The sequence below is a fragment of the Canis lupus genome, chromosome 5 (assembly GCF_003254725.2).
Source record: "Canis lupus dingo isolate Sandy chromosome 5, ASM325472v2, whole genome shotgun sequence".
Lineage (NCBI taxonomy): Eukaryota > Metazoa > Chordata > Mammalia > Carnivora > Canidae > Canis > Canis lupus.
Window position 1 is genome coordinate 3,273,165 of NC_064247.1, and position 15,310 is coordinate 3,288,474.

The window sequence follows — 15,310 nt, forward strand, 5'->3', positions numbered from 1 at the left end:
TTTATCTTGGGGTAATGCCTAGGGATTGGTAGGTCATATATTAGGTATTTGTTTAGTTTTTAAAGAAACTATCAAATCAGGATCCCTGGGTGGCTCAGCGGCTTAGCACCTGCCTTTGGCCCAGGGCCTGATCCTGGAGTCCTGGGATCGAGTCCCGCGTCAGGTTCCTGGCATGGAGCCTGCTTCTCCCTCTGCCTCTCTCTCTCTATGTCTATCATGAATAAATAAATAAAATCTAAAAAAGAAACTATCAAATTGTTTTCCAAAGTAACTATACAATTTTTCATTCTTATTGTTAATATATGAGAGTCCTACCTATTCACACATCATCATTAACATGTTATTTTTCAGTCCTTTAAAATTGCATCCTTTCTAGATGATGGGAAGTGGCACTCACTGTGATTTTAATTTGCATTTGCTTGATGACTTGCTTGATCTCGAATATCTTTTCATGGAACTTTTCATTGGCATTTCATAAATCTTCTTTTGTGAAGGATTTGTTTAAACATTTTGCCCATTAAATAAATTGAGTTATTTGACCTCTTACTATTGACATGTAAGATTGATTTATAGATTATGGATACAAGTCATTTGTTATATACATGCACAAAGAATATTTTCTTCCAATTTGTGACTTGCCTTGCCATTTTCTTACACTTACAAAGAGTAAAATATTTCAATTTGATGAAGCACCATTCAATAATTCTCCCTTTTGATTTGTAGTTTCTCTTCCAGATCTAGAGAATATTTACTTACCCCAAGGTCAGAAATATTTCCTATTTTTTCCTAGAGATGTTATAGTTTCTGCTCTTACAGTTAGATTTATGATTCATGTTGAGTTAGTTTTGTCCATCATATCAGGTATGAATGGATTTTTTTCCATATGAATATCTAGTTATGCAGATACATTGGAAAGGCATCCTCTCCCCCCACTAAATTTCCATGGCATTTTTGTTGAAAAACCAATTGATTTTCAGAGAAAGTAAAATCCAAAGCACAATGAGATATCACCTCACACCTGTCATAAAGGTTGTTATAAAAAAGCAAGAGATAATACATGCTCGTGACAATGTGGAGAAAAGGGAACTCTTGTGCAATGTTGATGTTGGTATGGACATTATGGAAAACAGAATGGAGGGTCCTCAAAAACTTAAAAATAGAAGTATCATATGATCCAGTAATCCCACATTTCAGTATCTATCCAAAGGAGATGAAATCCCTGTCTTGAAGAACTATTTCCATATTCATGCAACATTATTCACAATAGCCAAGACATCAAAATAATCTAAGCATTCATCTATGGATGAATTGATAAAGACTATGTAGCATACATACACAAAGAAATATTATTCAGCTGTAAGAAGGCAATCCTCCCATAATGTAAAGTAAAATAAGTCAGAAAGAGAAAGAGCATGTTCTTTCCTATGTTTTGACTCTAAAAACACTGATCACATAGAAATAGAAAATAGAATGGTGGTTGCCATGAACTGGGCGATGGAGAAAATGGGAAGATGTTGGTAAAAGAGTACAAACTCTCAGTTTTAAGATGATTAAATTTTGGGGATATAATGTACAGGATGGTGACCATAGTAATCAATATTGTAATGCATACTTAAAAGTTGCTGTATTAGGAGTGCTTTAGTAGTCTCGACACCACCACAACAAAATGACAATTATGTGAGGTGAAGATGTATTAATTAACTTTATTGTGGTAAATATTTTGCAATATATACATGTACTAAATCATCACATTGTATATCTCAATAAATCTGGAAACCCTATTCTTCAATATTTCATGTGTTCTGATGTCACTATAAATGGAATTTCTTAAAATTGAATTTTCTAATTGATTTCTCTTTCATTGCTAATGTATAGAAATAAACTTGGTGTAATGCTCGCCTAGTGAAATTTCCAAGTTCTCTATTTCCTGAACTTTCTATATATAGGTTTGGTATCATTTCCTCCTTAACTATTTAGTGTAATTAACCAATGAATCCATGTAGGCCTGGAGTTTTCTCTGTGGAAAAATGAAACTATGCATTTAATATCTTTATATAGAGGGCTATTCAGATTTTCTACTTCTTTTTTTTTAAAGATTTATTTATTTGAAAGAGAGCAGAGTGAGGGGCAGAGGGAGAGGGAAAGAGAATTCTGAGCAGACTCCCCGCTGGGTGCAGAGGCTGACATGAGGCTTAATTTCATGACCCTGAGCTGAAATCAAGAGTAGGACACTTAACTGACTGTGCCACCCAGGCACCCTAGATTTTCTACTTATCCTTGTGACAATTTTGGTAATTTTTGTTTTTTCAAGGAATTTTTTCCATTTCATCTAAGCCTTCAAATTTATTGGCATACAGTCTTTATTATAAACTGTTACTATCCCTTTGCTATCTGGAGGAGCTGTAGTAATACACCATCTTTCGTCTTTCTTTTGGTAATTATCTTCTTTATTTTATATGGATCAGCCTTCTCAAAAATAAAAATTTCTTACAAGTAAAAAGCTAATTTTCTTGATCTTTAAAGAATAAACTTTTGGTTTCATTTATTTTCTGTATTGTTTTCCATCTGTTCTCTTCACTGAATGCCACATATGTCCAATAAGACTTCTCCACTCTAGCTGGTCAGAATTCAAATTATTTCCTAGTTCTTTCTGAGTTCCAGGAATTGTCCAACTTATAAATGCCTTCTAGTTCTTTTCCTGGCTGTGCACGTGTTCACTCTATACATGTGTCCCTTATTATTCACCAGTAAAGTCAGCTCTTTCTCCCCATCGCCTTCCCCCTTCCTATCTCCTCAACTGCACTGAACACTGGTCTCTATGTATTAAACTCAGTAAGAATGATGTGCTTCCAGAAAGTGCTTCTAGGCTGAAGCTTCTACCTCATCTGTCTTCATTTATTCAAGGATCATAGTCTACACTGACTGTTGTCCAATGTCTTAAAAACATTGATTCACATATTATGTGCCATTTTCTAGTTTTTATAGCAGGAGAAAATTCTGATACCAATTAATCTTTCATGGCCAGAAGCAATATCCTAGAAGCCTCACTATTAGCTTCTTGATGTTTGTTTTTTTGTAATATTTTATTAATTAATTAAACAGAATCTTATTAAGCATTTGTTTTGATGCAAAGCATTTAACAATTATAAATTAACATAGAATATATTTAGATTCGGTTCATAAGTCATCATGTTCTTTTTTTTTTCCATTTATCTCAACTGGTATTTCCTAAATGTGCTCTTTCTTCAAATTAAAGTATTTATGCAGCTTAGGAAATGATTACGTTTTTTTATGTATGTTGCGCTTAATATGTTTGGTATATTCTTATAGGACACAAATTCTCCTTAGGTAAGAATTATTCTCTTTGCTTTAATTCTTTCATTTCTTTGTTCTTCATCTTAATTTTGAAAAGAAAAAGCATTCCCAAATGTGTTCTCTGCATCACTGATTAAATTTTAGATTGCTATTTCTGTCCTATACTCCTTCTCTTGAATTTTGTTTCCTTAAATATTTCTTGATATAATGGAACTCTCTTTTTAACTCAATCTGCTGTTACATCATCTTCTATTTTATTGCTTTTTCCACAGAGCTAGTGATTTCTCTTCTTTTTTTTTTTCTTTTTTCTTTTTTGCCTTTATGGAAATTATATATAAGATACTCTCTAAAGTCGCTTTCTGTTTTCTGTAGTATAAGTTTTTTTAAATTGTGTTTCCTTCCTCACATCTTGGGTATAATCATATTCATCTTGTAAGTACAACAAAGACTCTATCAAATCTTTTCACAAGTCTCTTATGATTATTACTTCATTCTTTGTGTTTATCCATGAAAGAGAAGGTATTTGAAAATTGATGGAGAGATGGATTTTTCTCCTGGCCATTATCACTTCCCACCTTGGAGCAGTCAGAATTTTTATATAAGAACCTAAAAGGCTGCCAGGTGTGCTTAGCTCATTTCAAAACTTTTAATATTGGATATATGTTACACATTGTATATATTGTATACATATGAAATATTATGTATTTTGTATTATTTTGATAAGATCGAAGAGGAAAAATCAAGTGGAAGTCTTGATTCTACTGTCCTAACAATTTTGAATAGAAATCACTCACTCACTCATAACTTCAGATACAGCCTACAAGTCCCTAACATGCAAAGTAATGACCCAGACTTTTCTAGCGACCTAGAAGTGATCCAGACTTTTCTAGGGACCTAGAGATCCATGTATCTACTTCCTACCAAACATCTTTAGCTCAGTCCCATAGTCATCTCAAGCTCAGTATTTCCAAAATAAAACTCATCCTTTATCTCATATCTCCTACATTTGAAAATGATCACTTTGGGGCACCTGGGTGGCTCAAATTGTTAAGCATCTGTCTTTGGCTCAGGTCAAGATCCCAGAGTCCTGGGATTGAGTCCTGTGTTGGGCTTCCTGCTTCTCCCTCTCTCTCTGCCTGCTGCTCCACCTTGCTTTTGCTCTCTCTCTCTCTCTCTCTCTGTCAAATAAATAAATATTCTTTAAAAAAGAAAGAAAACGACCACTTCATCCACATAGTTGTATTAACCAGACACTTGAGGTTTATTTTAAACAACTCAGTTCCCCTAGTCTGTTGTTCAAATTTTATATATTCTATCTCCTTAAAATGTGTTTTATTTGTCTACTCCTCTCTGTGTCCACTGTCCCTGTTTTGTTCTCCTGCCTAGAGTGTTAGAATAATGTTCCCAATGGTTCTTCTGCTCTCTGTCACATGTGTCTTTCATCATCCTTCCTGTTCCTTCTAATGCTTTTTTTTTTTCCCTAAAAGATAGCTCTGGTTGTGTTATTACCCACCTTAAAACATTTCAAGATTTTTCCCTTTAGCTAAAGGATAGTGTCCAGACCTACCAGTATCAAGAGGCTCTAAACCATGAAAGTAGCTTTGAATCACCTGAGAATGTAGTTAAAACACAAAATCTGATTTGGTAGATGTAGGTGGAGCCTGAGGTTCCATATTTGTAGCAAGTTCCTGGGTGGTGCCAATGCTGTCACTCCTGGGACCACTTTGGTAGCTTGTCTCTAACATGTTTTCCTGTTTGGACTTCTCTCCAGACTCATCATTTCTACCTTCTCCACTGCAACCCTATCCTTTTCATTTACTTACCTCTTTTAAGTGCCTAGAAAAACATCTCTGTGTGATTAGTCATAAACTTTTTCTGTCCAGAATACTCTTCTCTCCCTTTTCTACCTGAAGAACATCTATTCCTCTTTAACACATAACTCAAGTTGCATTTTATAATAGAATCTTTCCTTGAACCCTCCACCCCACAGGAAGACTTATTTGTTATTTACTACTCTTTATGCCTGCTGTGCCAGCACAAGTGACTCATAGGGCACTATGTATTAAGAATCTGACCCATTCTCGGGATGCCTGGGTGGCTCAGTGGTTGAGTGTCTGCCTTCAGCTCAGGTCATGATCCCGGAGTCGGGGGATCGAGTCCTGCATCGGACTCCCCTCAAGAAGTCTGCTTCTCCTTCTGCCTGTGTCTCTGCCTCTCTGTGTCTTTTATGAATTTAAAAAAAGGAGATTGCAGCCCAGGTGGCTCAGCGGTTTAGCGCCACCTTCAGCCCAGGGCCTGATCCTGGGGACCCTGGACGGAGTCCCACATCAGGCTCCCTGAATGGAGCCTGCTTCTCCCTCTGCCTGTGTCTCTGCCTCTCTCTCTCTCTGTGTCTCTCATGAATAAATAAATAAAATCTTAAAAATAAATAAATAAATAAATAAATAAATAAATAAATAAATAAATATTTTTAAAAGGAGAGAATGTGATCCATTCTCAACAGATTTTGTTTGTGTACCTACTTTCCTTACTAGTCTATAATACTTTAAGGGCAGAGAGACTGTGTCATATCACTGATACCTAGCACACCATCTGTCTTATTTTAAGTTCTAAATAAATAGATTTTATAAGAATGTATGAATATAAAATGAAATAGAAGAATAAATTGAACACAGATTTGAAATTTCATATATAGTCATATTAATTTTCTATTACTGCATAAGATGGTATTACAGACAACATAATCTATCTAGGCTGAAATCATGGTTGTTAGCCAGGGCTGTGGTCTCAACTGAGGCTCTGGGTTCTCTTCTGAGCTCACTGGCGATGGTAGAATGGATTTCCTGTTCTGTAGGGAGGTACCAAGGTTCTTGCTAGTTAACAGCTCCTAGAGACTGACTGGATCTTCCTCCCATAGCCTTCGTGGGCTATTCACAGCAATGCTATTTGCTTTCTTCCAGGCCAACAGGAGCACATCTGCCTGACTTGCTCTTTCTCTCTAGTCTTCTATGATGGAAACTTATATAATGCAATGTCATCAAATTTGCCACATAGCATAGCCTAACCAAGGGAGCCATAATAGAATATCTCATCATATTCATAGGCCCTGCCCTCACTCAGAGATGGAGGATTACACACAGGCATGTACACCAGAGGATGAGAATCTAGGGAGCATCCTTGAATTCTCCCTACCACATTAGTTCACTGCAAAACTTGAGATCCTCATGACAAGTTTGTGAAAATGGAAAAATAAGTCAATATTGAAGAGTAGGGTAAAATGAGACATATATATATATATATAATATATGATCAAGATATGAGCTTTATACCATCATGATATGCTAGTGCTGGATTAAAAAAAAAGTTATGTAGTTTAATTCTTGATTTTATAAATGAACATAAAATTTAAGGACCTTGAAATTTGAGGTAGAAGCAGCATTCCTGACTACTGCTAACATGATCTTTCTTCTACCTTAGACTTGCCTTCCACTCCAAGCCATTGCAAACAAATAACATCCCCTCAGGCTTTGACTAGTTAAGTGTATGAAAAGGGTCTTCACTAAAGAATTAAGTCTGATCAGTCATTCTTAAATTTCTTGCTCAACTTTATCAACTCTAAATAGAATCTTAAACTCCAAGTTTAAAAGAATATAGCTGATGGTTTTTGAAGTGAGACTGGCAGCTTACCTCTTTGCAAAGCATAAGTATGCATGGACCCAGTTGCATTAGCTTCAATTTAACCTTCTGGAAAGCCAGTCACCAGCTAGTATTGCAGGTAGAGGGTGTCTGCTGCTTTCCTACAAATCCATGTGTATCCTGGGATTTGAATGACAGCTGCTTAATGTTACTGAACATACCAGGTTTACCTTCTCATCTCCTGCATTGAATGGGATTAAATTTCCGAGCTGTGACAGGTGATGTAACGACAGTATTATCAGTTTTTAAATTTTTTAGCACTTGCTCACTCATGACTTATTCCCCTGGGATAGTTCTTCTCTTCCCCTGAAATCCACCAATGATCTATTTATCATAATTCAATATATTCATCCATCACCATGCAAACATAATTGGGTCAAACAGTTTTGCTCATAGGTAAAAACTCCCATAGGCAATTATCAATTCCCTTTATGATTAATGTAAAAATGATAGTGTTTCTATTAATGGAAGTGATGTGGGAGCATTCATAGTCCTATACTGTAGATAAACTTTGTCATTACACTAATACAAAGCAAAAATTCCTGAAGCAAAAAGGAACTTGGTAGCAACTGTAATATCTGAGCATTGCAAATTTGCCAGGAAATTAGAGTGAACTCACGGCATTACTGACAATACTTTTAGGAACTATTTTTGCAAAAATGAGACTAAAGTTTTTTTTTTTTAATACCATAATTTGAAGCAAGAATATGGACTAAGAAAGCACACTGTGTGGAGCAGGCAACTTCTTCAAACCCCTCCTAAGAATGGTAGGCATGAGAGAAGAATATCATACTACATGCTTCAGCGAAGACTAACACCAGAATTGCATTTGGAAAACGATTTGCTCACAAAAAAAATGAATATGATAATTCATGGTATATGTATTTCAAAACTTAAAAAAGGCCCCTGTATCATAAGGATGAATTAGAATCATATTGTTCATGAAAAAGATCTTCATTTACAGTGCTGTGTGTGTGTGTGTGTGTGTGTGTGTGTGTGTGATTTCTTCATGAAGTGGTGTTTCTGCTTGATGTTAAGTCTTCCCTAAATCAAGTTGTCTAACCCTACCTCCAGGTGGCATTATGAAAAGATACAAACTACAATATATGATGTCAATAAAACACCTTACACATAAGTACACAAGTACACATACATAAGTGTATATATTATATAATATATACATAAGTGTGATGAATATTTATTTTCCCTCTAGAGAACTTAATTTCTTCTAAAACCTTTCTCCATATATGGCAGAAGCAGCTTCTGCTAACAAAAGTTTGTGATTCGACCTTTCCAATTGTGCTATTTTCACCAGGATGTGGCTTCCCAGACAGAGACCACATTTTCAGTCTCATCACACTTCAGTCCAACCATTTGCTGAGTTCCAGCAAAATGGAACGTAAGCATAAGTCATATGTGCTACTTCTAAAGCTGATCCACAACCCCTTGCCCCCCATTATTCCCTCCTCTGCAGGCTGGAGGCTGAAGACTTGGAGGCCCAAAGGTAGTGGAGTCAGGGGACAGAAGGAACCTGGATCTCTGTATCATTAAGTGGTAGAAAGCCACCCTTTCACGATCTAGGAACACCTGCATTGGAATTGATATGAAAGAAAGAGAACTTTCATTTTATTATGCCATTAAAATGTGGGAATTTCTTTGTGGCAACAGCTAGTATTATCAAAACCAATACAAAAATCAAGGCCTTGAAGTAGACGCTGCTAAAAAAAAAAAAAAAACTAAACTATCTGACAGGAGCTTAGCAGTTTTGTGGTAGGCAGTGAGGAGACAGATCTAGCAAGCTGGAAGTCCCTGCTTGCTGTAGTGAAACATTTGGTAAAACTGTCACCCTTGTTAGCGTGGAAGGCAGACCAAGTGTCTACGGAGCCTGTGCATCTCGGGAAAGAGGTTGGAATGAGCCAGAATGCTAGCATATGTTGGTCTTCTCTTGCTGTGTTTGGCAAGGTATTTCAAGAAAGAGGGAGCTAGTTTGCAGACAGAAAGAAACAGAATAAAAGTACCAGAAATTTGGAGTCGCACAGGTTTGAAACTGCTTCTAAAGGACAAACAAGGTAAAATAAGACTTTAAAAGCCTTTGAGCCACAAATACCCATTAAAATTTCTCAATTAAACAAAGTGACAGGGTCCTGGGGCTAAGACCAGATTACGAGCAGGGCTTCTACCCAAGCCTGTTGTTGTATATAGCTTCAAGGTACCGACCATTACTTGGATAGAGAGAGGCTTAGTACAGAAATAAAGAAGGTGCCATGATTGTTCTAGAAAGGGAACTTTTTTTAGTGTGACTTCTGACCCATGGAACTTGCTGGAAACAAATGAAGCAGTGTGGATTATTGTTGTGTCAAAGCACTTATTCTGTCCTTATTAACACAGTCCCAAGTAGTCACTTATTATATATACTTCCCATCAAGACTTGTAGTGGCTCAATATCAAGTTCACATCACCCTTGTTTATTTGTCACAGAAGTCTTCGTTTCGCCATAGGCATTACGTTCACTGAAATTCCCATATTTTTATATATCCTAAGTTCAAAGCTCCTAGAGGAAAAAGCCCAAGTATATGTAATTCTTTTCAGGGTGTGTCTAACTAACACAGAGCTACAGTATTACCACGTATACAAAGTGTTGCCTAATGACTATTCTTTCGGGAGAGAAGAGATGATCGGAATTGGCATCCGGAAGAGATATTCCCTAGATGCACACCTTGAAGTGGTGTCAGTGGGGTGAAGAGGGAAATCATGGGGGAAATGCTCTCCTTTGGGGATTTATAGAGTAAGGAAAATGAAAAAGGAAACCTTTTCAATTTTGCTGATTCTTGCTGTCCAAAAATCGCCAAAATTTCATTTCGAAAATCTTTGCCTCGTGGAGAAGCTCACCTCCAGGGAGGAAACACGTGATCTCTCTGCTTGTAGCAAGTGCTGTACACAGCAAAACAAAACAAACAAAACACCCTAATATTAAACCATAAACCAGGTGAACTAATAAATAAAGATACCAACTGTGGTTGAGCAGTTATGCTCCATCAGTAACATTTTCAGGGGACGGGCCCCGTGCAAAGTGTTTCCACATGTTTTTTTTTTTTTTTTTTTTTTTTCTGGGATGAAGCTGACTGTGTCCTGTAAAGCACAGATTTAGCTTTATAGCTAATCTGTAGGAGTCTTCTGCTGAGTTACAATCAGGGACACTGAAATGGGAGCCGCAGTGAGGCTTATAGCAAACTGGGAAAGCCTGCACCTTTGGAGTTACTATTTCTAACTTCCAGAAAAACAAAACTCCAAGAGAGATGTGCATCACTAAGGCCTTGAAAATCAGCAGGTAAGTGAGAGGAAGAAAAAACGAAAGAGGACACACGTACTCGTTTTCTCATGAGTCACCACAGGATCTGTCCATCCCTGAGCTCCTCTCAGCAGTTTTGAAATCTGAGTCTGCTCTGAAAGCCACAGGCATCCTAGGAAGGAAGTAGCCCACAGCAGCTCTCAGATCATTAATGATATGCTCATACTGATGCTGAGGCAAAATTATCTTCACCTTAAGTTTAATGCATTCCTGGAAACCACAAGGACAGCTCTGAGGAACGACCCTAATGGTAAGTGATAGAGAAAACTTGCTACAATTCTTGGCGACCACACCATTACCTAAAACAGAGATGGAAAATTATATTTGGAGCCAAAAATATGACCTCCTCATTTATCCTGCATGTCATGAATTAATCTGCAGCAAGTAGTTGCTCTATTGGCCTAGCTGGCATGATATGAAGAGGAGAAAACTATTCCAGAAAGCAGAAGGTGGGGAAATGTGTATTCTCATGCCAAAAAAAAAAAAGGTTCAGTGACTTTTTTTTTTTTTTGGTTCAGTGACTTTTGAAAATGATTTCTCCAGCTCCTTAAGAAAGTGTGTGTAGTTGTGTGAAAAGTCAAGGGTTAATGTGAGTGATAAGAATGGACATCCTCAAGGGGAGACAGAAATGGGGAGAAGGAAGAAATGAAGAAGCACATCAGGGTTCTCCCTAGGATGCTGCTGCATAAGAAGAAATTGAGGTTGTAAGGGGCAAAAATCAGTGCCTGAGGGGTAAGAGGCTTAATAAAAGTTACTAAGATAAAGGAAAGCTCTTGGAACAGATGGGTCTCCCACTGACACTTAGGAAGAATTCACTGACGATTAAGTACTCCAAGCCTGGTGGAAGGCTTCAGAGCAATTTTGGAATAACAGAAGAAGGCAAAGTCAATGACGCCATAGCTATTGACTATTTTGTTTAAAAATGGCACAACAGGCAATGTCAGGAATTGGACGTTCCTAGCACTAGTGAGTCCAGGCTTTAACACGCTTCTGGGAATTATGCTGTGGGTCAAGGAGTCATTGCTGACAGCATGATCCATGAGAACTAAAACCATGTAATAAAAGGGAGGAAGATCATGCACCACTTACTCACCTTAAATGAAGAAGGAAGACATACTGAAGTTGGAACACAATCAGGTTATACTACTCTTGGATAAAGATATCGTATTTGACAAGACAATGTCTGACTTTGTGTGGCTAAGGTGATGAGTTTGAGGTCCCACCTTAGTCATGAGAATGGAGAGAGTCAGAAAGAAGGGAGGGAAATCTCTGGAGACAAGGTCAAGATGTCCACTAAACTTCTTGCTGCATGCATTTACAACACATTTCTGATTTAAAATATGCATAAATATGAGAATGATGTCAAGGAAAGGAATACGGAAAATGCTGACAGCAGCATATATGTGGGACATTAGTGATATGGGAAGCTAAGGAAAAGGTAACTCCACTGCTTCACCCATGGAAACATCCATAAATAGCATTGTGAAATGGTCGTATTAAGAAAGAACTAAAGGCATCTGGGTGACTCCTTTGGTTAACCATCTGCCTTCGGCTCAAGTCATGATCCCAGGGCCTTTGGATAGAGCCCTGCATCAGTCTCCGTGCTCAGCGGGGAGTTTGCTTCTCCCTCTCTCTCTTCCCCTTGCCCCTGCTTGTGCTCTCTTTCTAATTTGCTCTCTTTCAAATAAATAAATAAAATATTTTTAGAAAGGTAAGAAGGGCAGCCCAGGTGGCTCAGTGGTTTGGCGCTGCCTTCAGCCCAGGGTGTGGTCCTAGAGACCCAGAATCGAGTCCCACGTCAGGCTACCTGCATGGAGCCTGCTTCTCTCCACCCCCCCTCATGAATAATGAATAAAATCTTTTTAAAAATGTAAAAAAGAAAAGAAAAGAACTAAAGTGAGCGCAGGCAGCCCACTCTTTGGATATATCAGTGTATCTGCTATTCTGCAATCATCTTGGATGATATCAGAACAACAAATATCTCTACTCTTTGTCTAGCAAATCCCTACTCTTCCTTTTAATCTCATCTCAACTATCATCTCCTCTCTCTAGCATTCCCAGCTCTTCCCAGGTAGAGATACCTATCCCCTCCTCTTGGATTCCCTAGTGCTTGTTATAAATACCATATGTGAGTTTTCTATTGTTGCAGGACAAAATTCCCCCAAATTGGCATCTAAAACAGCACAAGGTTATTATCTCACGGTTTCTATGGGTTAGGAGTCCTTATATTTTAGCCAAGTGATCTGCTCAGGATCTCACAATGCTGAAGTCGCAGTATCAGCAAGCCATATTGGCATCTAGAGGCTCAATTAGAGAATGATCACTTTTGAGCTTTCCCAGATAACTGAAAGAATTATTTCCTTGTGACTGACTGGAAGACTGAGTCTTATTTTATCATTGGCTAGGGATCACTTTCAGGTCCTAGAGTCTGTCTTCAGGTTCTAGACTATGACTACCATTCCATGGTCCCTCTCATAGGCTGTTTTTTGTTTTTTTTTTCCCAGGCCAGCCGGCAGGAGGCCATCTCTCTGACACTCCATCTTATCTTGATGGTCCCAGGCCTGATTAGGTCAATCTCATCCAGAATAATCTCTCTTTTGATTAATTTTAAGTCAACTGATTAATAACCTAATCACAGAGGTAGTATCCCATTATATTTATGGACTCTACCCAAACTCACAGGGAGGAGAATATACTCAGTGTACAGGCAGGTGGGAGGAGAGACATGGGGCTCATCTTGAAATCCTGCCTACCATGCTCTATAAACTGCCAAGATGCAGTATAATCATCATATATATTATGGCTAGGATATAAATAGTATTATATATTCACAATTATATTGTAAATTTTTGTGTACATATGTGTTTCATGTATATATATAATACATATATTGTTATATATGTATATAATACATGGATTATCATATATGTGTATTTTATACACACACATATACACAGTCTGCCCTGGAGCAGACACTATGCCTTTTCCAAATCAGGATCACCCACAACTAGCATGATACCAAAACACAGTAGACACTAATAACTTCTTTTAAATTAATTGACAGTAGGAAAACAACATATAAACAAAGAACAGCAAAACTTGATGGGATATTATGGAAAGTAGATTTGGAAATGACATAGGAAAGTAGATAATGGAAAGAAAATTATAGTTTCCTAGAGAATATGGAAGAAACCTAGCAATGTATCCACTTCAGCCCTCATGTTTCACCCCAGACTTTTTTTTTTATTTTTATTTATTTATGATAGTCACAGAGAGAGAGAGAGAGAGAGAGGCAGAGACACAGGCAGAGGGAAAAGCAGGCTCCATGCACCGGGAGCCCGATGTGGGATTCGATCCCGGGTCTCCAGGATCGCGCCCTGGGCCAAAGGCAGGCGCCAAACTGCTGTGCCACCCAGGGATCCCACACCCCAGACTTCTTAATAAAGCATGCACTATTTTACACCATATAACTATCAAATTTCTTCTGATATTCTTAAAATCAAGGAGAAACAGCACAACTTTCTTGAAAGTGCAGGTATCAGGGTCCATATTCTCTCCCAGTCCAAGTTCTAAGGCACTTCCATGGGCCCTAAGTAGGGCTTGAGGGAAGATGACAGTGCCCAGGCTTAGAGCAAGGAAGAGCACCTCTCAGCCCAATTTCTGGGGCAACTGTGACTGAAGTCTTCGCATCTTGGTATCTTTGTGTCTAACCCTGTCATCTATGTAATGGATGCTGCTCAAAGCTTGAACCCTGAGACCTTCACATCCAGCAGTGTGGCTACAGAAGTATATAAAGACCAAACTGCACTTTCCTATGATCATAAACAAGAGTAACATAATTGATAAAACTCTTACAGTGAGATGGATGCAGCATTTTGAGAATCCTGAAGATGTCTTTTATCAAGAAACTACATTTTAAAATTATCAGCCTTGTTCTATAAGCTTTACAGCTGGAGGTGGTATATTTTTCCAGCTTATTCAGAATGGTGGGCTCTCTGTTTAGCTCAGCACATGCTTCAGAGGATCTCTTCATGTAGGTCACTGGGGCTATAAAAAATGTGAAAGGAAGCATCATCCCAATCTGAGCATCCACAAAAAAGCAGAGTCCAGGACACAGAACAATAGCAGAAAGAACTGTGCCACCCACAAAAAGCTATGGATTTTGAGTATAAGGAAAGACACAGGTAGTGTCTCTTCAATAACAGTTCTTTCTGACCTAATCCTGACTCAAGAAACATTGGCTGAGGAACACGAGGCAGCAGGCAGTGATACTCATCATACTGACCGTGAAGCTGCAGAGCAAAGTTGTGAAGGGCCAGTGTTCCCAATCGTCCCAGGGATCAATGGCAAAGCACTGGAAAAGAAACAATGAACAGGAGACTTCAGGAAGCTCCAATTCATTTTCATGAAGCTCAGAATTTTGAGATTTCTGCATGTGGCATTCTCATGAGGGAAATATCATGACTTATAAAGCCAGGGCTCAGAAGTGGCCACAGCCCTGCAGCCTACAAAATAGACCTAATTCCGATGAGATTTGCCTAAGAACTCATACAAAGAAAGCTGCCCTGACTGTTCTTGGAAGCCTGAGACAGCGTTGTGTCGTTTGGAACTCAGTGCTTCTGCTGCTGATGGAAGAGAGTCCCTGCTGTATTGACCACTTCCCATCTCTAAAGATGGGCTAGGCCTACAGGTCTATCCCCTTCTTTTCCCTCCCCTTCAACCTTACTGCCCTGAGCTCTCCACCTTCAGTAAAAAGGAGGAGGGAAACACAAGTCTGAGCCTGCTCAGCATTGGCCAGATGGTCTCCCCTCTCAAGGGGAGGGGCCAAGCAGCTTAGCTGAGTTAATGATTTAATTAAAAGTAGATGAATAAACAAAATAGCAACATAGCCTGTTTGGACCTTGTCTCATGATATTTCTGTAAGAAAACATGAGTAGAATCACACTCCTG

At 38.3% G+C, this 15,310-nt stretch overlaps 1 protein-coding gene across 3 annotated transcripts in view; it reads right to left on the reverse strand.

The window, feature by feature from the left end:
• Positions 1-15,310, reverse strand: part of NTM (neurotrimin) — a 940,510-nt gene that overhangs the window by 540,420 nt on the left and 384,780 nt on the right. Inside the window, exon 1 of one of the 3 annotated variants that reach the window (XM_049109745.1) lies at positions 14,646-14,664. The exons of the other annotated variants lie outside the window; for them this stretch is intronic. The gene's annotated coding sequence lies outside the window, so the exon portion shown is untranslated. Of the gene's footprint in view, positions 1-14,645; positions 14,665-15,310 lie in introns of those variants that run through there. 3 annotated transcript variants of the gene reach the window in all.